Consider the following 21,826-nt stretch of genomic DNA (forward strand, 5'->3'; position numbering starts at 1 on the left):
TGCTTCTTTTTTCTCTCTCTCTTTCTCCTTTCCTTTCTTTCTTCCTTCCCTTCATCCTTCCCAGCCTCCCTTCTTGTCATTCTTCTTCCATATCTTGCATACCTATCTGTGTTTTCTCCACTCACAAGGTCTCACACTTTGCTCCTTCACCTCTCTCCTGGACTAGTTCACTAGCTCCTAAGTGATCTCTCTGCATCCAATCTCTGCCCCTTCCCCCCAGACTTCCCCCCTCTGCCTTCCTCCATACAGCTGTCAAATTGAGTTTGGTAAAATCATAGGTTTGACCATGCCACTTCCCTGTTCAAGAAGCTTCAAAGTGCCCATCAATTGGGGAATGGCCCTACAAGTTATGGTATATGATTTTTTAATTTTTTATTAATTTTTTTCGAGGGGGAAGGTAGGGCAACTGGGGTTAAGTGACTTGCTCAAGGTCACAAGCTAGTTTTTTGTGTTAAGTGTCTGAGGCTGGATTTGAACTCAGGTCCTCCTGACTCCAGGGCTGGTGCTCTATTCACTTCGCCACCTAGCCTGCCCAATGGTATATGATTTTGATGGAATATTACTGTGCTATAAAAATGATGAGCAGGATGGTTTCAGAAAAACTTGGGAAGACTTATGTGAACAGATGCAAAGTAAAATGAGCAGAACTAGGAGAACATTGTATATAGTAACAGCAACATTGTACAATAATCAACTGTGAAAGACTTAGCTATTCTCAGTAACACAATGATCTGTGACAATTCCAAAGGACTTATAATGAAAAATGTTATCCACTTCCAGAGAAAGAACCAATGAAGCCTGAATGCAGAATGAAGCAAACTATTTTTACTTTCCTTATTATTCTTGTTTTTTTTTTCCATTTTTATTTTCTTTTATAGCATGGTTAATAATGAAAATGGTTTGCATGACTGCACATATATAATCTAAAACAAATCGCTTGCCTTCTCAAGGACAGATGGGTGAAGGAGGGGGAAAGAGAATATGAAACTCAATTTTTTAAAACAAATCTTAAAATTTTTTGTTTATGGGTAATTGAGAAAAAAATCAAACGTAAACAAACAAAATAAACAGCTTCAATGCCTCCCTCCCTCCTGCCCCTTAGACAATATATGAACTCCTGTCCTTTATACGCCTTTACAACCTGGCTACAATCTATGTTTCCAGACTGATTCTGTATTACTTTTTTTTTTTTTTGCTTTTTGGAGGGGGTAAGGCAGGGCAATTGGGGGTTAAGTGACTTGCCTAAGGTCACACAGGTAGTAAGAGTTAAGTGTCTGAGGCTGAATTTGAACTGAGGTCCTCCTGACTCCAGGGCCAGTGCTCTATTCACTGTGCCACCTTGCTGCCCCCTATATTACTTTCTCCTATATTCGGTGGTCGAGTCAAACCAGCCTAGCTATTGTTCCCTTGACATGACACTCCATCTCCTGCCTGGGTCCTTTCTCCTCCCCTTCACCTCATGGAGCTCCTAGCTCCTTAACAGCTCTGCTTAATGCCACATCCTTCAGGATCCCCAAGCTGTTAATGCCACAGCCTCATCACTTGGTGTTTCTTTAATAAGTGTGAGGAGGTACCCAGTTTTCCCACAAGGTGAGAAATTCCTTAATCAATTTAAGGGGATTATAGAGTTCTGGCCAGTGGATAAAGGCAACTGATACCACACAGGAACCATTTAGTGACTGGCTGAGAAAATCAGTTATACTCCTTGGGCCTAAATGACACAGTCCCCAGAGGTAACAGTTTTTGAGGGGAAAGAGAGAATTCCCCATCCAGGACACTCTCTCTCTCTCTCTCTCTCTCTCTCTCTCTCTCTCTCTTCCCCCCTCATACCCCTCTCTCTCTCTCTCTCTCCCCCCCTCTCTCTCTCGCCCTCTCTCTGTCTCTGTCTCTCCCCCTCTCTCTGTCTCTCTCTCCCTCTCTCTGTCTCTCTCTCTGTCTGTCTCTCTCTCCCTCTTTCTCTGTCTCTATCCCCGCCCTCTCCCTATCTCTCTCTCCCCCTCTCTCTCCCTGTCTCTCTCTCCCTCCCTCTCTCTCTCTCTTTCTGTCTCTCTCCCTCTCTCTGTCTCTCTCCCTCTCCCTCCCTCTCTCTCTCTTTTACTCTCTCTCTCTCCCTCCCTCTCTCTTTGTCTCTCCCTCTCCCTCCCTCTCTCTCTCTGTCTCTCTGTGTGTCTCTCTCTCTCTCTCCCTCCCTCCCTCCCTCCCTCTCTCTCTCCCTCCCCCCCTCACAGATGTGGCTCCACAGAGGTGGTCATTCCAGGGAGACTGCAGCTTCACCACTGTTATCACTGCCAGCACCTACAGAGCACCAACAAGTGCTCTCCATACATGATCTGGTTTGGTCCTCATAATAATAACCCTATGAAAGTGGTGCTATTATCATGCCCATTTTAATGATAAGCAAGCAGGCTGTGAGAGGTCTAACATCACAAGCTGGTCAGGGTATAAGGCAGAATTCGAACTCGGGCCTTTCAGAGTTCTCTGGCATCAGAAGAGACTCAGTTGTTGGTGCCCACCCAAGACTCAGCGTACTTTGCGCCTGATGTGGGCGCTCCTTTGAGGCAGACTTTTGTTTTTGCCTCTGTTCCCTGGTGCCTCATATGTCAAAGGCACTTAGTGCTTTCTGAGGGGCATTCATTTGGACAGCCCCCAGCCTCGGAAGACCTCCAGTCTTCTCCCTGGCTCTCCTTCCCAGGAAGCAGCCCGCTCTACTCTCTCTCCATTCAGCCTAAACCCCTCGGTGCCTTCAGGGCTGAGCAGAACAAAGTTGGCGCCTCTTTCACATGATAGGGCTTCAAATACTCTACACACTGGTCTGAGGAGTCTCTGTGAGCATCCCTGGCAGCTGCAAGGGCTTCAGAGGCTCAGCCTGATGAGGGATTTCTTGGGGCCCCAGCTTTGTAGGGACTGGGGATGGGGCAACCATGAGGCTTTCTGGGTCCTCAGATGTGGCCTTTTGACTCAGTCCAAGTTTTACAGAACAAATCCTTTTATTCAGGGGATTTGTTCTGGGAAGTTTGGATTCAGTCGAAGGGCCGAACCCGAGGCCTTAGAAGGCCACAGTTTCCCCATCCCTGGTAGGCCCTAGCTAGCTGTGACCAGGCAAACAAACCTGCCTTCTCACCACTAGAGGTCAGGTCGGGGAGCTGCTAGGAAACGGGCTGTGCCTGGGAATGCACAGGCCATGGAGGAAAACGAAAGCTAAGTGAGGTGGGGAAACACCTCTGGGTCCATTCCTTCTCATTTTCTGTTGTTCTTTATTCCAGGCTGATCTGCCCCCTTCCCCCTGCTTATTAGTATAGGAATGGCAGGGTTGGGCCTAGGCTTCAGTACTCAGTACAGTTCACCCAAATAACAGACAATAAACATTGATTAAGTGCCCACTGTCAGTAAACACACTCTAAGGAGGAGAGTCCCTACTACCCCACAGGGCTCTGAGTCCAAGGCAGGGCTAAGGCGTGGTCTCCAAAGCCCATCAAACTGAGAACGGGGACAGAGAGGTCAGAGAGGAAGGGCCAGAATCCAAAAGGCCGGGAGGGGGCCCCCATTCCAGGTCAGTGAGCGAGGCTGGCCGCATTCAGGTCCAGTTTGGAGTGCACAGTGCACGGAGGGGAAGAGATCAAACGCATGTCAAGTGCCTTCTATGTGCCAGGCACTGTGCTGATGAGAGAGGTCTTATGGATCTTCACAACAACTCTGGAAGGCAGGTCTTACTATTATCCCCATTTTACAAACGGGGAAACTGAGGCATACTAAGTGGCTTGGCCCAGGTCCCACAGCTAGTGAATGGCTGGGACCAAACTGCATTCAGGTCTTCCTGACTCCACTGCACCACCTAGCGGGCTCTGTAGGAACAATGTGGAACAAGGCTGGTGAGGTGGGTGGCCCTGGATGGTGGAGAGCCTTGAATCCTGGGCAGAGGAGTCTGAACTTGACTTGGCAGGCAATAGGGGGGCTCCTGCAGATTTGGAGGGAAAAGAGTAATGTGATCAAATCTGTTTAAAAAAGATGAATCTGGCAGCATTACCGAATGGATGGGGATAGGGGGGCAGGCATGAAGGATAAAGAGAACGCTCCATTGTAGCTCCTACCCATAAAGCCCTTAGAGTCATACCAAAGGAACAAGACCGATGGAATATTTAAACAATTGGACAAGGCAGTGTGGGAGTGAATAGACAGCCAGTGCTGTCCAAATGTATCAGCAAGAGCAAGGACCTCGTGGGTGGGGATACTCCCAGAGGTTTCACAGGGGAGACTGGTCAGGAAAGTATGGATAGGATTCTGATAGCTAGAGAGCAGGGAACAAAAGGGTCCCTCATGGAGGGGCCAGGGAACAGGGGGAGCTTAGGTCCAGCTGAAGTGCTGGCATGCCCACAGACAGGCCCAGAGCTTCCTATGCTTGCAGACAAAGATGTTGAATGTCTCAGGGGCAGGTACCGATCCCACAAGCACTCTATTCGATACCTCCCTTTACCCTAATATCAACCCATTAATAATTACTCTTTGCAGCCAGGCAAACAATTCCCAATCCACCGAAATATACCATTCTCTAGCTGACATCTCTTTATGTTATTATCCACAAGGAATCAGTGATCCCACCTGGGATTCCAGAACATCAGAGCTTAAAGGGCTCTTAGAGTTCCTTAATTCAGGTCTCTAACTTCACAGAAGAAGAAACTGAAACCCAGGGACCTGCCACACAGAAGGCCACCAGGCCTGAAACCTCATCTCCAATGAATACTGTTTCCCTTGCCCTTATGCCCTACACTGTGGGTGCTTAGTTGCAAGTGGGGCCGCATTACTCTGGAAAGTAGGTCAGGCCAGTCCATGGGGTGCCAGGCCAGTTTCCAAGGGGACTTCCTTGTTTTTTAACAAGTGTGGGTTACCTCTCAGGGCACTGGGTCATCTCCCAGCCTTGGGGCACCCCTCTTTCTGCCGGTAAACCCCCAGAAGGATTAGCAAAGTCCCAAATGCACCTCCAGAGGCAGGGGGATAGTGCTTTCTTCTGGCTGGTTGTAGTTCGCCCCTTGTCTCTCCTGACAGTACCCGAGCTGGTTAATATCTCACCAGGCTCCCCAAGGGTCACAGAGGGCGGAACTCCCCAAACAGGATTTTCTCTGCTTACCTGAGAGGTGGGCGGGCTACGCCCCAGATCCCCTGCGGGTGGCAGCTGCCGGGCTGGGCCACCAGGTTTGTGGAGGCAGCTGCTATGTTGGTGGGGGTGGGGGTGGGGAGCCACTTTGCCAGGCCGTGGGAATCATGTTTCTTTCTCTGTTGGTTCTGATACAGCTGACTCGGTACTGCCCCTACTGGCAGGTTGGAGAAGTCGGGTCAGACCACCTTTGAATAAAGGACATGGAGGGACTGTGGCCAACCCCACACTGCCTTGTTGGCTCCCCATTTAATAGCATAGGAAACTGAGGCTCAGCGAGGGGAAAGGGCTTAGGGCCCTAAAGCTAAAGCTAGAAAGGACCTAAAAAAGCATCTAGTCCAATCCCCCTCTTTTTATAAAAAAAAAAAAAGGATTATGAACTTAATGAACATCTAAAAAGAGAACAAATCCACATACAAAATACAACAGAAAAATGGGATTATATGTGAATTCACAAGTCGCTACTATGGAGTTTGCTTTTTTACTTTTTTTGCCTTTTGGAGAGGGGAAGACAAGGCAAATGGGGTTAAGTGACTTGCCCAAGGTCATGTGTTTGAGGTCGGATTTGAACTCAGGTCCTCCTGACTCCAGGGCGGGTGCTCTATTCACTGCACCACCTAGCCGCCCCAGAGTTTGCTTAAAAAAAAAAAAGTCTATAATACATTATACATGTTATTTTCAAAGTTGTCCTGCCTGTGATTCCTTCTAGACTTTGTTCTGTCCCTCTGGACATTTTAAAAGATGTGAGATAAGAGTGAGTATGTGTGTGTGTATAAAACACACATATACGCATGTCACATGTATCTCACACAGCCATACTCATATGTATATGCACGTTCCACATGTATGTATTTGTATGGATGCATGGGTATATGTATGTATGTGTACTTGTGCATGTGTGTATATTCCCTTGGTGTACACTCTACTTATATTTGCAAGCATGCCAGATTCTGCATGAATGTGTGGTTCTGCACGTGCACACAAGGTGCTGACTGTCCCAACCCCTAGGCAGGGCCCAAACACCCCATCAGGCCTGTAACAGAGCACCTCTGGCGTTTCATGCCTGTTCTGCACATTCTCTCCTGATCTTAGGTGAAGGAGGATTGGAATAGAAGGGCCGGCTAAGACCCTGTCAGCTCTGGAGGACCAGAAGAGTCCCGGTGTCTGTCGGCAGGCCTGAGAAGGAGCCAGCTTGGCCCAGCCCGGCAGTGGGGTGGCTTGGCAGCTGGACCCCCCCTGTCCTGCTGGCACAGGGGCAGCCCTGCTCTGGGCTGGGATGAGCGTCTGCAGCAGCTGCTTTCAGTGTGAGTCCACTCTCCCTGGGGCCCAGGGTGGGAGAGGGGAGGCTGTGTCCTCTTCTCCCTCTGGTGATCTCATCAGCCCCCATCCAAGCCTATCCTGATCCAAGCTGCACTCACCACCTCACACTGAGCCTGCTGGGAGAGGGGCCTGGTCTGCCTGCCTCCAGTCTCTCCCTATTCCAGGTCATCCTCTATTCAGCCACTTAGAGGGATTTTCCTAAGCACAGGTCTGACCAAGTCACTCCTCTCCTCAACAAACTTCAGTGATTCTTTACTGCCTCCAGGTACACATACAAAATGCTCGCTTGGCATTCAAAGCCCTTCACAGCCTTGCCCCCTCCTACCTTTCCAGTCTCTTTATACCTCCCCAACACGTAGGCTATGACTCAGTGGCCTCCATGCTGTTCCATGAACAAGACCCGCCATCTCTCAGCTTGGGCATTTTCTCTGGCTGTCCCTAATGTCTGGAAGCTCCCTCTCTGCCTCAACCACCTGCCCTCCCTGGCTTCTTTCAAGTTCCAACTAAAATCCCACCTTCTCCAGGAAACTTTCCCCAGCTCCACTTAATTCCAATGCCTTTCCTCTTTTGTTTGCTATGTATCTTGTATACAACTTGCTTTGTATATATTCATTTGCCTGTTGTCTCCCTCATTAGACTGTAAGCTCCTAGAGGGAAGGAACTGTCTTTTGCCTCTTTCTGTATCCCCAGTGCTATACCGAAGGAGCTTAATACATACTTATTGATTATTGAATGATTGGTGGGGAGAGGGGAGAGGAGGCAGACTTCCATTCTTACATCTTCTCAGTAAATATCCCTTTGTAAGAGCTAATTGATGTTAATTGCTTATCAGTGCTATTTGGGAGGTGTCAGTTGTTTAATTGATATTGGAGTAACAGGCACTGGTGATTTATATTGAGGGAACACACCACAACAGGAGCTCAAGCTGATAGCGTCAAATAATACCATTGCCCCTCAAGATACTCCTCAATCTGTGTGAGAGACAGAGTGGAGCTCTGGGGACCTGAGCCCATAGTGCACGTGGACTTGGGGCTGGGAGGGTGATCTCCAGAGTCTTGCTATGTTGGGGTAGAGGAAGGTAGAGGAAGAGAAGGAAAGGAAACCCGGCCCTCCCATCTGCAGTAATTCTAGTGAAATTGCCTAAACTCTGCCACAGCTGGCTAGGAAGATCCTTGGACTGCTGATGCAGAGAAAACCACTGACCAAGTTCAGGGAGTGTTGATCCTTTGGGGAAATTCACCAAGAATAGAATGCTTTACCACGGAGCCACTATTTCTAAAAGCATGCCACTTATTGATGGAGCTCCTCTAAGCCAGGCCCTTTTTCAGGGGTCTTTCTGAATAGTCTACTTATTCAAAGGTGTCCTCAGTCTGAGTCAAATAATGGTTCTCCCTGTTTCTAATTGTCTCCTCATCAATCCATCTGCCTTGAACACTGATTTCATTTCAGGAACTAAAATTTTAGAGTCCAAATATGATGTTTCCATTGTGAATGATGAAGAAAAGGGTTTATTATGGAAATGCTGACAGAGCTCTTTCACTTTTATTTAGCTGGTGTCCTTCCAGTACCATCTACCAAAACTCTTGGGATTATATAATTCAGTGAGACTTCACACCAAGCTTTCTGCAAACTTGTCCTTCTTTTTACCAGTCTTCACAATTTGGAGACAATAGTGCTCACAGTCTTTCACCATCCTCCTCCATGAGGTTTTACAAATTAGGTTATATCCTAACTAGTGTTGCCCTTGGCTGCTGTGTCTTTTTGCTTGACAAGGAATACAAGTGTTTTCTGGTGGAGGCAGTCTCTTAGATTTTTTTCTACTAATTACTTTACATCTGTTAACCTTGCAGGAGAAATGAAGACAATCTGGGTCAATGTCTTCTCTTTAACCATTTCCCATATTTGTCATCAATAGCTTACTTGAATAGGTCAGGTTGGAGATGTTTTACCCTATTTTATCTTTTTTATTTACATCTTTTGTTTTTTTAAATCACCTCCATTTCCAAATACAATTCTTCCCCCTGCCCTCCTCTCCAGAAAGCCATACCTTGTAACAAAAAATAAAAAGAGAAAAGAAATAGCTCATCCAAACCAATCAACACATCAGATGTATTTGGTAGTATATAAAATATCCTCTACCTGTAGTCTTCCATCTCTGCAAAGAAGGGAGGGGGAAGTATGTTATAACCCAATTTTTTTTTATTCTTCTCATTTACACTTTTGTAATCATCACATATATTGTTTTCATGATTCTGCTTACTTCACTCTAGATCAAATGTTCCCATGCTTCTCTGAATTCTTCCTATGTATCATTTCATACAGTACAATAATATTCTATGATATTCATAGACCACAATCTATTTAACCATTCTAGGTAGCACAGTGGCTAGAGTGCTGGACCCAGAGTCAGGAATACTCTACTACTACTAATGATAGCTAACATTTATATAACACCTACTAATAATGTTCAGACGCTGTAAATCATGAGATCAAATTCTACCTCAGATACTTTCTAGCTGTGTGACCCTGAGCAAGACACCTAACCTCTGTCTGCCTCAGTTTCCTCATCTGAAAAATGGGAGTAATAATAGCACCTTCCTCCCAGGATCAAAGGAGATCATATTTGTAAAAGTGCTTGGTAAACTTTAAAGTGCTATTCAGATGTTACCTATTATTATTTCCAGTTATTTGGTATCATGAAAAGTGCTGCTATGAATACTCTGACATATACAGGATCCTTCTGTCTTTGATCTCTTTGGGGGCATATTCTAGCAGTGGGATATCAGGCTCAAAGGGCATGAATGTTTTAGTCACTTTTTAAGCAGAATTCAAAATTGTTTTCCAGGAGGGCTAGGCAAATTCGTGGCTGGATCTGTTTTAATTGCTGTATCTTCTCATCTCTATCCTTTCTTCTAATTTGGTGTTGATTCTTATCTTTGTTCTAACAAGTTGACGGCCTAACTGTACACAAACAGTTGATTTGAAATGATTCCATCAGTAACCAGTCAGTTCATGCATGCTGGGATCTCTGTGGTAAATGGCAGTTTTCGCAATGTTGTTCAGTGCTCCTCATACCAAAAGGCTTCCAATTCTTTTTGGAGAATGTGGTTATGATAGAAAGACATGAAATCTATAGCCTTTGGTCTCTTTGTTTATTAGTGAACCCCAGTTTCCAATTTATATTACACTATCCTTCCCTACATCAGTCAATCAATCCAATCAGTTTAACTTTATTAAACACCATGTTTAATGTGACTATGTGACACACGTGACTATGTGACACATGTGACACATGTGACTATGCCAGTCACTGTGCTAAGAGTTGGATACAAAGGGAGGACGAAGCCATTCCCCGTCCTCAAGGAGTTCACAGCCCAACCAGAGAGGCAAATTACAGATAGTTCTGTACAAACAAGCTATATACAGGCTCAGCTGGAGAGAGGCAGCAGAGGGAAGGCTCTAGCCTTCAGTGGGATGAGGACATGTTTCTTCTTTTTTTTTTTCTTTCCACTTAACAGTACTTTGTTTTTTTCCAATTACGTATAGTCTTCAATATTCACTTTTATAAGATTCTGAGTTCCATTTTTTTTCTCATTCCCTGCCTTCCCCCCTCCCCAAAATGGCATGCAATCTGATATAGGCTATACATGTACAATCATATTAAACATTTTTCCACATTAGTCATGTTGTGAAAGAGGAATCAGAACAAAAGGGGAAAACCACAAGAAAGAAAAAAAGAGAAAATTGTGCACTTCGATTTGCATTCAGACACCATAGTTCTTTCTCTGGATAGCATTTTCCATCATGAGTCTTTTGAAATTGTCTTAGATCATTGTATTGCTGAGAAGAGCCAAGTCTATCAAAGTTGGTCTTCAAACAATGAGGACGTGTTTCTTGTGGAAAGTAGGGTTTTAGTTGGGACTTGAAGGAAGCCAGTGAAGCCTGGAGGTAGAGAGGAGGAGGGAGAGAATTCCAGGCATGGGAAAATGCCAGTGAAGATGCCCAGAGTCAGGAGATAGAGTGTCATGAATAAAGAATAGCAAGGAAGCCAGTGTCTGGATCACAGGGAGAAAGGAATAAGATGTAAAAAAACTGGAAAAGTAGAAAGCAGCCATGTTATAAAGAGCTCTGAATGCTAAACAAAGGATTTTATATTTAATCCTGTGGTAACAGGGAGCCACCGGAGTTTATAGAGAAGGGTGTGAAATGATTAGATCCATGCTTTAGGGAGACAGCCAAGCGGAAGATGGGCTGGAGTAGGGAGAAACTTGTAGCAAGGAGACCAACTCAAGGCTAGTCTAATGGTCCAAGCATGTGACAAAGGCCTAGACCAGGGTGTTGGCAGTGTCAGAGAAGAGAAGAGGACATATGTGAGGGATGTTACAAAGGTGCAATCAACAGACATTGGCAACAGATTGGATATAGGGGGCAAGAGAGAGTGAGAAGTTGAGGGCAATATCCAGGTTTTGAGATGCCTGAGAGGTGACTGGGAGGATGGTGATGCCTTCATCAGTATTAGGGATATTAGGTAGAGTAGAGAGTTTTTTGGGGGAAAGATAAAGAGTTTGGTTTTGAACATATTGATGTCTACTGGACATCCAGTTCTAAATGTCTGAAAAGCACTTGGAAATTCAAGATTAGAGATCCGGAGAGAGGCTAGGGAGGGATAAATAAATTTGAGAATCATTAGCATAGAGGAATTGAATCCATGGGAGCTAATGAGAACACCAAGAGAAAAAGTACAGAAAAAGAAGAGAAGAGAGCCCAGGACAGGACCTTGGAGAACACCCACCATTGGCAGGTATGACCGGGGCAAAGATCCAGGACAAGAAACTGAGGAATGGTCAGATAGGTAGGAGGAAAACCTGGATAGCAGAGTGTCATGGAAACCTGGAGAGAAAGGACTATGAAGAAGAAGGGAGTGATTGACAGTGTCAAAGGCTACAGAAAGGTCAAGGAGAGACCAGTTTCAGGTGAATGATGAAGTTGGCAGCCAGACTGTAGACAACTAAGAAGAGAGTGAAAATAAAAGTATAGACACCTATTGTAAATGGCTTTCTCAATGAGTTTAACCATATTAACCATAATAAGGAGAAGAGATATGGAATTTTGACTACTAGGGATGGCTAGATCGGGTGAGATTTTTTTGAGGATGGGAAAAATATGGGACTGTTTGTAGGCAATAGGGAAGCAGCCAGTGGACAAGAAGAGATTGAAGATAAGTGAGAGGGTAGAGATGAGAGAGGAGGCAATCTACCAGAAGCTGGGATGGAATGGGATCACTTGTGTACATAGACAGATTTGCCTTGATAAGAAGGGCACTTGAGACAAGGGTAAATGAAACAGTGGCAGTGCCATCTTAATGATGTGAAATGGGGAGGAAGGGAGAAAAAGGGGTGCTCAGAGAATTGTTTCAATTTGTTTCTGAAATATGAGGCAAGGTTCTCAGCTTGGGCAGGGGAAATGGGAGTGGGAAAGATGGGGAACCATGGGATGCTTGAGGAGGATGAAAAGATTTAGAAGAGCCACTGTGGAAAGTTGGAGAGTTAGTCAATAAGAGGTATAAAAGGATTGCCTTTGCACAATGAGATCCCAATTGAGATTATGTAATGAAATTTTTAATGGAGCCAGTCAATGCAGTTTTTTGGGGGGAGGGCAATTGTGGTTAAGTGACTTGCCCAAGGTCACATGGCTAGTTTTTCTGTTAAGTGTCTGAGGCCGCATTTGAACTCAGGTTCTCCTGACTTAAGGGCTGGTGCTCTATTCACTGCGCCACCTAGCCGCCCCCAGCCAATGCAGTTTTGTGATTTTCTCTAGCTTTGTTCAGCAGACATAACTAGCAATAAAGACAGCAGATGGTGGAAGTTGGTCCAAGGTTGAGGCTTAGCCTAGCAAGATTGTTAATAGAATACGGGGGAAAAGAAGACAGTTGAACTGATTCACTGAAGTGTCAAGATGGGGAAGGGAGGAAAGTGTAGTCAATAGAGGGCCTGGGGAAAAAACGGAGGAATTGAGGCATGGAAGTTATAGTGAGGATAAAGAAGAGCATTAGGAGCTACAAGATCGAGGGAGAGGTGGAGCAGTAATAGATTATGATCAGATAAGGGAGTTTCAGAGCTCATGGATGCAGAAGCGGTACATTTGCTGGTGATGGCAAGATCAAGAGTATGACCATTTCTGTCTATAGCTGAAGTAGAATGGAGGAGGAGCACTGAAAAAGTGAGAGGTTAGGGTGTCTAAGCTGAAGTATCGATATGCATATTGAAGTCCCCTAGTATGAGGGCAGAAGGTGGGGAGGAAAGATTGTAAACTCAGTACTGACCTTGTTGAGGAGGGAAGAGTGTCATAAAGATGAGTAGATAACAGCTGCCAGAATCCTGAGTGAGTGAATATCAAAGAAAGAGAGGTGTCTGAGGAATAGTGGTAGGGGATGAACTTGGAAGTGGCAATGGAGAGCAAGCTGTATTCTAACTCCCCCACCTCAATCAGTGAGTCAGGAGAGGGGGGAATGAATGAAATGGCAGCCAGTGTTGGAAAGGGTGACCAAGGAGGCTGTATCTCCATGAGGAGAGCAAGAAGATGGAAGAAGAGAGAAGGAAAAGGTTTAAGATGAAAGCAAGTTTGTTATCTATGGAACAAGCATTCCAGAGAGCACAGTGCAGAGGGTAACTTTAGAATGAGATATCGGAGCTATTGGGTGAAAGAAGATGAGAATAAGGGATTGGTTAGTGGGATATGGAGAATGGGATCTGAATAACGATTGCCAGGGTTTGAAAGTCACTGGGATGGGGAGGATATGACCAGGCTGGAACTTGTTAATCATTGATAAATGAGTTCAGGTGGGTTGTCAGCATCCCTAGGGGTTTGGTTTCAGAGTGAAATCCTCAGAGTGTTAGGCAGGTCAAGCATAAGACCAGTAGAAGGGAGTCAATGGAAGGGCATTTCTCTCTTTTCCCTGCAGGCAGAAAGAACCCAAGGAAAAGGAGGAGGGAACAGAATGGAATTTCTCCATTCACTGCCATCAGTAAAAGGCCAAACAAGAAGATCTCTGGGTGGTAGAATGACATCTCTCTCTATATTCTGCAGGCAAGAAGGACTCCCTGAAAGCAGAAGGAGTCCAGCCTTGGAAACGGAATCATGGCTCTCTATATCTGCACTGAAATCTGCCATTATTAATGTATACACTGGCTTGTTTGGAGCATCTTACCAAGTTCTTTGGGGGATTTCTCCATCCCCTCACCCTCTGCAATAGGTGCTGGCACAGAAGTTATAGTTTTCTTCATGGCTGTCTCTTGGCTTATGCACATCAAGGTGACATATTTCTCATTGCTTTTGGGCATATCATGAAACCACTTCCACCAACTCTTCTAAGTGCTCTAAAATGGCACACAACTGCGCATATAGGCAGGGATATTGTGAGAATAGAGATAATGTGTATAAAGTCATTTATAACTATTAAGCAATAATAACAATGGCATGTTGAGGTTTGAAACTGCTTTCTTTACAACAACTCTATGATATAAGAAATGCAAGTATTATTATCTTCATTTTACAGATTAGGAAACTGAGTCTCATAGAGGAGAAGTGATTCATCTGTGATTGTGGTGTTAGAATACTATGAACTGTTATTATTCTTCCTTCAAGGGCCTATAATTTCATTTGGGGGATCACTAATCAGTTATTTCATTTTTTTTAAGTAACTTGCTCAAGGTCACATGGCCAGTTATTTCTGGGTGTGGTGCTAAGTATCAGAGCCCGGATTCGATCCCAGGTCATCCCGACTCTGGGACCAGTGCTCTTACTCACTGTGCCACCTGGCTGCCCCTCAGTTCTTTCATTTTAACACTTCTAAAACCAAAACTATGCTGCAGTTATTGTGCTAAAAAGCTTTGCGCTCCACACTTAGGCTAACCTTGGACAACAAAGTTGTAAGTGGAACCTGCTAGACTGGTGCTTCATTAGCAGAATCTTTGAGAACTCAAGGTCACCTTCATATTACCATGGGGTATCAGAAGAGTATTTATGAAATAAAAACAAAAACTGAATACAAATCCACTAAATGCTGTCCCTCTAGCTATAGTCAGGTCTAAAAAAAATGGAATGGGCTGCCTCAAAAGACTGAGAATTACCCTGTCACCTGAAGTGTACTGATAGACAATAAATGACCAATTACTAAAAGGTTGTAAGTGGAATTCCTGCTTCAGATAGGAACTAGACCAAATGACCTAGTTTGGTACTGGAGGGCCCTGACCCACAGAAAATATGAAGCAAAGGCTACATAGGAAAAAACAACCTTACATAATGTATTTATGCTTAAATATTCATGATTATTTTAGCTTAGAGTCACTAGTTCTCAATTAAAAAGAAACGTTCAAAGACTCGCCACTCTTGACTAGTCTATACCCTCACCTCACCCCACTCCCCACCCCCAGTCCATATGATCATTTCGTAGTAATGAAAATCAACTGGTCTTGGAGACCAAACATTGTTTCCCATCTTAACTCATCGCTTCTGCTCTCTAGGCCTCAGGCTGCCCAACTGTAAAATGGAGGCAATGGTATTTGCTCACTGAGCTCAGAGGATGATAAAATTTAAAGCTAGAAGTCACCTTAGAAATTGTCCAGCTCAACCAGCACATAGTATAGTTGAAGAAACTGAGCCTTCAAGAGAAGAAATGACTAGCCTATGACCCACATGTATTAAGAATGATGGTGTTAGTTTTCAAACCAAAGTCTCCTGCCTCCCCATCCCTTGCGTTATCCTACTAAATGGCCTACAAGGACTGTTGGGAGCCACAGCAATGGAAGCTATCCCTACCATGATTTCCAAGGTCTTTTCCACCTCTAAGATTCTGGGATTTTATCCTTATTGCCTGGAGGAGTTAATAAAATTCCTCCCAAACAATCCATTCCTGGGCTGGGTTGACACATGATATTCACACAGCAGAGTTCTCCCCCATGCTCTCAGAGTGGAGTAAAAAAGAACAAAAAAGAAAAGAGTAAAAGTCACAAGTCTGGCTCTCATGGTTCCCCACAGGCAACGAGAGAACAGTCATTTGGTTCTCTTGATCTATAGTTTCTAAAGCTTTTTAAAGGATAAAAAACGTTAAGAGGAAAGCAGTGTAGGGAGAGCACTAGATTTCAAGTCAAAGCACCTGTGTTGGAATTCTGATTCTGCTGCCTTCTAACTGATGTTGGGTAAATCCCTCTGCTTTTCTGGGGCTCGGTTTTCATAACTAAAATTTGACCCTTGTTCTCGAAGTTGTTTTTTTTTTTCTGTCTTCTAGGGTCCATTACAGTTCTGAGATTCTATGATCTCAAATGGGGATAATTATACTTGACTATGTCACTGGGTGTTATACAAAACAATTATAGTTTATTAAGAGGTTTAAGTTCTTTGGATGAAAACTGCCATATAAAAGTAACAGTAATCACCGTGTGACGTTTTTGTCTTTATTGGGTTAAGACAGAGACTGAGACCAGCAAGCAATAAATAAAAGGAAGCCAGCTTGTTTTATGGGTTAGTTCAAAGGCAACATTCTGCCCACAACATTACAATGTTCGAAGGGTGTTTTCATTTGCTCCTTTATTCCTTGTGAGGAGAAGCAATGATTTGTATTTCCAGGTTCCTTTTCACCCCCAACTGCTTTATAAATTCAGATTAATTAAAGTTCGTGACACTCCCATCAAAGGGGCATTTTTACTTTCTCCATTTTACAGGAGGGGAAGCTAAGGCACACAAAACAAAAGTATGGGTCAGTGGCCTGAGCAAAGTATGAACCAGGTCTCAGTCCCAGACTTGGAAAAGCCCTCACCTTTTCTACTAAAGAGATAGTAGTGTTAGTGAGGCAATACTCAGGAGATTGGATCCAAATCTCTCTGGGCCTTATTTTTCTCTTCCATAAAATGGGGATGATCATACCTGGAGTTCCAACTTCACAGGGTTGCTGTGAGGACCAAGTGAGAGTATAAAGTGCCTGGTAAACCTTAGTTTGCACAAATGTCAGTTCTTATCATGATATCACCATCATTACTCTGAAGAAACACTATACAGAGAGAGTATATTCTCACTGGCTTGCTGAGACCTCAGCCCCTCCTCTCTCCTCCCACTGTAGTGATTTTTGTTCAGGCTCTTCTTTCTTGCCTGAACCATTAGAACAGCCTCTTCATAGGTCTTCATGAATCCAGGCTGGCCTATACCCAGTCCATCCTCCACACAGCTGCCCAGGTAACCTTCCAAACACATCACTACCATCACATGAAGTCTCTTCATGAACCAGCAGTGGTTTCCTCCTAGTGCCTGTTATCTGCTGGTCATCTCCATGTTATCTGGTCGATATCTTATTTGTACATATTTGTTTGCACACTGGTGTCCCCTTTAGACTGTGAGCTCCTTGAGAGCAGAGACTGTCTTTTGCCATTCTTTGTAGCCCCACCACTCAGCACAGTGCCTGGAATACAGTGGGCACTTCATTAATGTTTACTGCCTGGGCTGCCCACTTACGGTTGTCAAGGCCTCCCACAGTCTGGCTCCTCTCCATCTGTATGGCCTTATTCATTCTATTCCCCTTTACCTGCTCTATGTTTTCACCAAGCTGTGCTATTTCACTCATGACAGCCCTTGAGCCTGAAATGGACTCTCTTCCCCCCACTTCCCTTACCCTCCATCTCCATTTGTTGAAGACTCAATTGATGCTTCTTCCCCAACTTCTGGGTGAAAATAATCTCTCCCTTCTTAAATTTTCCAAAGCACTTTGCATATCTCTTTTCCACTTATCTCCCTCTCCCTTATAGCATACCATAGCTATCTGTGTGTTTGCTCCTTTCCTTTATTAGATTGTAAGCATTTTAAGACCAAGTCCCACCCAGCTTTTAGCCACTTTTATATTCCCAGCAACTAACCCTGGTCCTTGCCTTATACACAGTGGAGACCTAATAATTGTTTGCTGAAATTAATTGAATATTGTATCCAGTACTAGGTCCCTAGTAAAGACAGTGACCAGCTAGATCTCATTACCTTTTCCTAAAAGAAGGAAGGTAGCAGCTAAGCCTGAAGCTGGCAGTGAGGAATATTAAAGCTGTGATTGAGGAGTAAATCCAACTGAGCTGTAGAATAGGTCGGGTTGGGGCGGCCAGGTGGTGCAGTGAGTAAGAGCACCAGCCCAAGAGTCGGGATGACCTGGGATTGAATCTGGGCTCTGATACTTAGCACCAAACCCAGAAATAACTGGCTGTATAACCTTGCGCAAGTTACTTAACCCCAATTGCTTTAAAAAAAAAAAAAAGAATAGGTCGGGTTCAGAGAAGAGAGATGCCATCTGGCCATTCAGCTAGCCTGGCTGAGAAATTATGCCCAGTGAAGTGTTAAGTGAGCATATTGTGGACCAGACCAGACAGCTCAGCTCAGCAATGAAAGAATCCTTTGGACACAAAGATCATGCTCATGTAAGAATTTTTGTGGACAACACAAAAAGGATATGAAAGTCTAGCAGGTATGGGGAACCTGCGGCCTCAAGGTCATATGTGGCCCTCTAGGTCCTCAAGTGTGGCCCTTTGACTAAATCCAAACTTCACTTCTGTGAAGCCTATGGCACAAAGACTGAAGATTCCCCACACCTGGACAGTTTCGGAGTTCTGAGTTATCTTGGCCACCTTTGTTTCCTCCATGGGTGCTCTACAAGTCTGGGTTTTTAGGTGTGTGCCCATTCTCCCTGTGGATACGCCCCGTATACATTGGTGGAAGCATTTATGGGCAAATTATGTATTTGCTTTGCATTTTCAGCACATGTTTTGGTGGGGAGTAACTGATCATTAGCGGTTGACTTGTGTATCAGTGGAGCTAATGGTCTGTGGTGTTGGTAGGAAGTCACCCACAAGGGCTGCCTTTAGAACGCTTGAGAGTTAGAGCAGGAGGCTCATGGCCACTCTTCTAGGGAAACTGCAGAGTTCAGGTGAAGTGAACAAGCCAGCCCCTGCATGGGGAGAACTGGGAGTCAGTACCACACCCAGGTTATAAGAATTAAGGTTTACATGCTGCTTTAAGGACTGCAAACAGCTCTGTGCATGATATGTCATTTAGCCTTTACAATAAACCTGTGAGACAGATGCTCCTTTGATCATTTTACACATAAGAAATGGCAGGCTCAAAAAGATTAAAGGTGTGAGATGAGACTCAAACTCGGGTTTCTGCTGACTGCAAATCCTGTGTTTTTCTTCTACTACACCACATTGCTCAGGGAATAGAAGACCCAAAGCTGGGGTGGTGGTGGGTAGGGGAAGGAATAATTATCTTCAAAGACTTGAAGGGCTAGAGAAGCTCTGTGGAATGGAGAATTCTAGACTTAAAAGTCAGGAAGACCTCGGTTCAAATCCTGCCTCAGGCACTTACTAGCTATGTGACCCTAGGCAAGTCACCGGCTTCCTCATCAAAAGAGGATAATAATAGCACTGAACTCACTCACAGCAGTGAGGATCCAGTGAGACAATAACATATATAAAGTACTTTGCAAAAGGCAAAGCTCTATTTAAGTGATGGGTATTTATTTCTATTCTAAATCAGGTACAATGTGTACAAATTTCTGTTCTAAATGAGAGGTACAAATGTGCTCTATTTGTCTTGGGGGCAGAGTTAGGACAAATGGGTAGAACTTTATAAGGAAACAAATTTCCACTCCATTTAAGGAAATGCTCCCTAACCACTGGACTATCTGACACTGGAGTTGGTTGCCTCCTAAGATAATTGGGTTTCTCATCACTGGTAACATTACTTGTTTTTTTGGTCATTTTCAGTCATGTCCAACTCTCTGTGATCCTTTTTTTGAGGGGCGGTTTTCTTGGCAAAGATACTAGAGTGATTTGCCATTTCCTTCTCCAGCTCTTTTTATAGAGGAGGAAATTGAGTGGGAAAGGGTTAAAGTGATCTGCCCAGGGTCACACAGCAAGTAAATGTCTGAGGCCTCACTCTATTCTCTTTGCCACCTAACTGCCTCATTGAGAGGCTAGGGCAACCATTTTTCAAGGATGCTTTAGAAGAGACCAATGTATAGATTAGAGCAGGCCTGCACAACCTGTGGCCTGAGGGCTCTTATGACCGAGGGCTGAAGGATTTCCTCTACACACATGTTTTCCTCTACATTTTTTGATGGATGGATGCCAGAAATCCTACAGCATCCTTACAGCCACAAACAGGGGCTGTAAGCGCTGCTGGCCACAGGTTACACAGGCCTGGGTTTGAGGATTAAACTAGACTCTGGTTTCTAAGATCCCTCCCAATCCTATGATTCTTCTTTTTTCTTCCAACTCAGATTCTATGAAATATGAAGTAAGAAGCTTAAAAAGAAAAAAGACTTAAGAAATAGATGAGAACTTACACATTCAAATGGTTGTTATTCTTGAAAGTCCCCTTGGGAAGGTGTAACTAATTCCAATGATGCTACAGTTGCTGAAAACATTTTCAAAGCACCCCTTTGGACTTGTCTTCTAGAACTATGGCCCATGTGTGGAAGTTCCAGGGATCTGAAATCTCAATATTTCAGTTCAATATAAGGAAGAACTTCCTAACAATGACAGATTCCTGAAAATGATGTGCGATGCTTCAGGAAGTAGTGAGTCTTCCATCCTTGAGGCTGTTCAAGCAGAAGCTGGATACTCACTTGTTGGAGATATTGTTGGGAGAATCGGTGTGTTGTTTATTGGGTTGGAAAACATGGCCTCTAAGAGCCCACCCAACTGTGGGATAAGTCATTTTCAAATTCAGTCATTTTAAATTCCATCCACATCAGAAGTGAGGAGTAAAGACACAGACTGGAAGCTTAGTGAGGGCAGGGACCTTGTCTTATTCTAAACCTCTGTAGCCTATATGCTGAGTGCAAGGACTTCCTAAGTACTGAATGGATGCCTAGATTCTAGCTGTGTGGCAGCAGAAGCATTAGACTGCAGTCAGGGGACCTGGTTTTCATTTCTGCCTTTGCTACTTACTACTGGTATGACACTAGCAACTCACTTCCCCTCTCTAGGACTAATTTATTCATCCAGAAAATTAGGGATTTGTACTAGATGTTCTCTTCAGTCTCTTCTGGCTTAAAACCCCACAATCCTATAGATATAAAACAGAAGCTATTCCAAACATCATTCATTTCTATTTGAGCCTTTAATGCATCAGATGATGGTCTCCTGGCAACATATTTACCTTGCTAAAATTATGTTTGCATTAAAGCTAATATTAAAAATGAATGTGAATCTTCTAGCCAATAGGCTGCATAAAAGAAAGCTTGGAATGACAAAGTTTACCTTGGATGATCTCCACTTGGATAACTACAACCCACTCTCTCCAGCTTCTCCGTTCTGATCATTCTTTTTCTGTCTCCTTTAATGCTTTCTCCCACCGCCTGTTCTATGAAATTTACAAGTGGGAGTGAATGTTCCCCTCAAACCCTGTCTAGGCACTTTTCTTATCTAGCTCTCTATCTACACTTTTCCATTGGTGACCTCATTTACTCCCATGGGTTCAATGATTATCCCTATGCAAATGATTCAGACCTTAATATATATATCCAGCCCTAATCTTTACCGTAACTATAATTCATTTCTAATTGCCTGCTGGACTGTACCATATAAGCATCCCTTGAGTGCCTCAAACTCAGTAAGTCCCAGAATGAATGTATACTGACTGTTCTCTGTATCTGTCCCTCCTCCAACCATCCATAAGCATGGTACCATGGAAAGCTCAGTTGCTTTGGAGACATGGGTCCCACCTCTGATATTTATACCTATATGACCTTAAGCAAGGTAGATTGTCTCATCTCTAAAATGAGGCTGTTGACCTCAATGGCCTCTAAGGACACTTACAGTTCAAAATTTATGAACTTATTTTAAAAGGGAATTGAAAATTGACTGGCATCCTGGGCTTTGTGGTTCCTAGGGACAAGTGTTCCTTCTAAGCCAGGAGTTTCTTAACCTTCTTTGTGTCACGGGTTCCTTTGGAAATCTGGTGAAGGCCCTTTCTCAGAATAATTTGTTTTAAGTTTATAATTGAAGGAAATGTTAAATTTTAATTAGAGGTCAGTGAAAATCCAGGTTCATGGACTCCTGAAATCTAGCCATGGTCCTCTTGGGAGGTCCTGGACCCCAGGTCAAGAAGCCCTGCTTTAAGTCTTGAGAGTGATCTTTGAGCTGAAAGGTAGACATGAGTTCTTAAAGGGATACACACAGGAGTTCTTAAAGGGATACACATGGTCTTCCAAAGGGAGGAGAAAACAGAAGCAGAAAATCAAGTTCCTTCCAACAGAAGGTCGACTATGAGTCTCCAAGAGACTGAGGCTCACAATCTCAGAGCAAACTCTGCTTTACCACCAACCCC

At 44.1% G+C, this 21,826-nt stretch overlaps 1 protein-coding gene and 1 long non-coding RNA gene across 14 annotated transcripts in view; one reads left to right on the top strand and one right to left on the bottom strand.

Moving 5' to 3' along the window:
- The window catches only part of JSRP1 (junctional sarcoplasmic reticulum protein 1), a 90,684-nt gene that overhangs the window by 22,613 nt on the left and 46,245 nt on the right, over window positions 1–21,826 (bottom strand). Inside the window, exon 1 of one of the 9 annotated variants that reach the window (XM_069075020.1) lies at window positions 5,123–5,268. The exons of the other annotated variants lie outside the window; for them this stretch is intronic. The gene's annotated coding sequence lies outside the window, so the exon portion shown is untranslated. Of the gene's footprint in view, window positions 1–5,122; window positions 5,269–21,826 lie in introns of those variants that run through there. 9 annotated transcript variants of the gene reach the window in all.
- The window catches only part of LOC138151926 (uncharacterized), a 56,889-nt gene continuing 41,253 nt past the window's right edge, over window positions 6,191–21,826 (top strand). For all 5 annotated transcript variants that reach the window (XR_011165993.1, XR_011165981.1, XR_011165973.1 and 2 more), the window contains exon 1: window positions 6,191–6,453. This is a non-coding gene — a long non-coding RNA (uncharacterized lncRNA). The remainder of the gene's footprint in view (window positions 6,454–21,826) is intronic.

This window comes from Petaurus breviceps, unplaced genomic scaffold, assembly GCF_028583685.1.
Source record: "Petaurus breviceps papuanus isolate PSGF00001 unplaced genomic scaffold, PetGlider_PUasm1.0 108, whole genome shotgun sequence".
Lineage (NCBI taxonomy): Eukaryota > Metazoa > Chordata > Mammalia > Diprotodontia > Petauridae > Petaurus > Petaurus breviceps.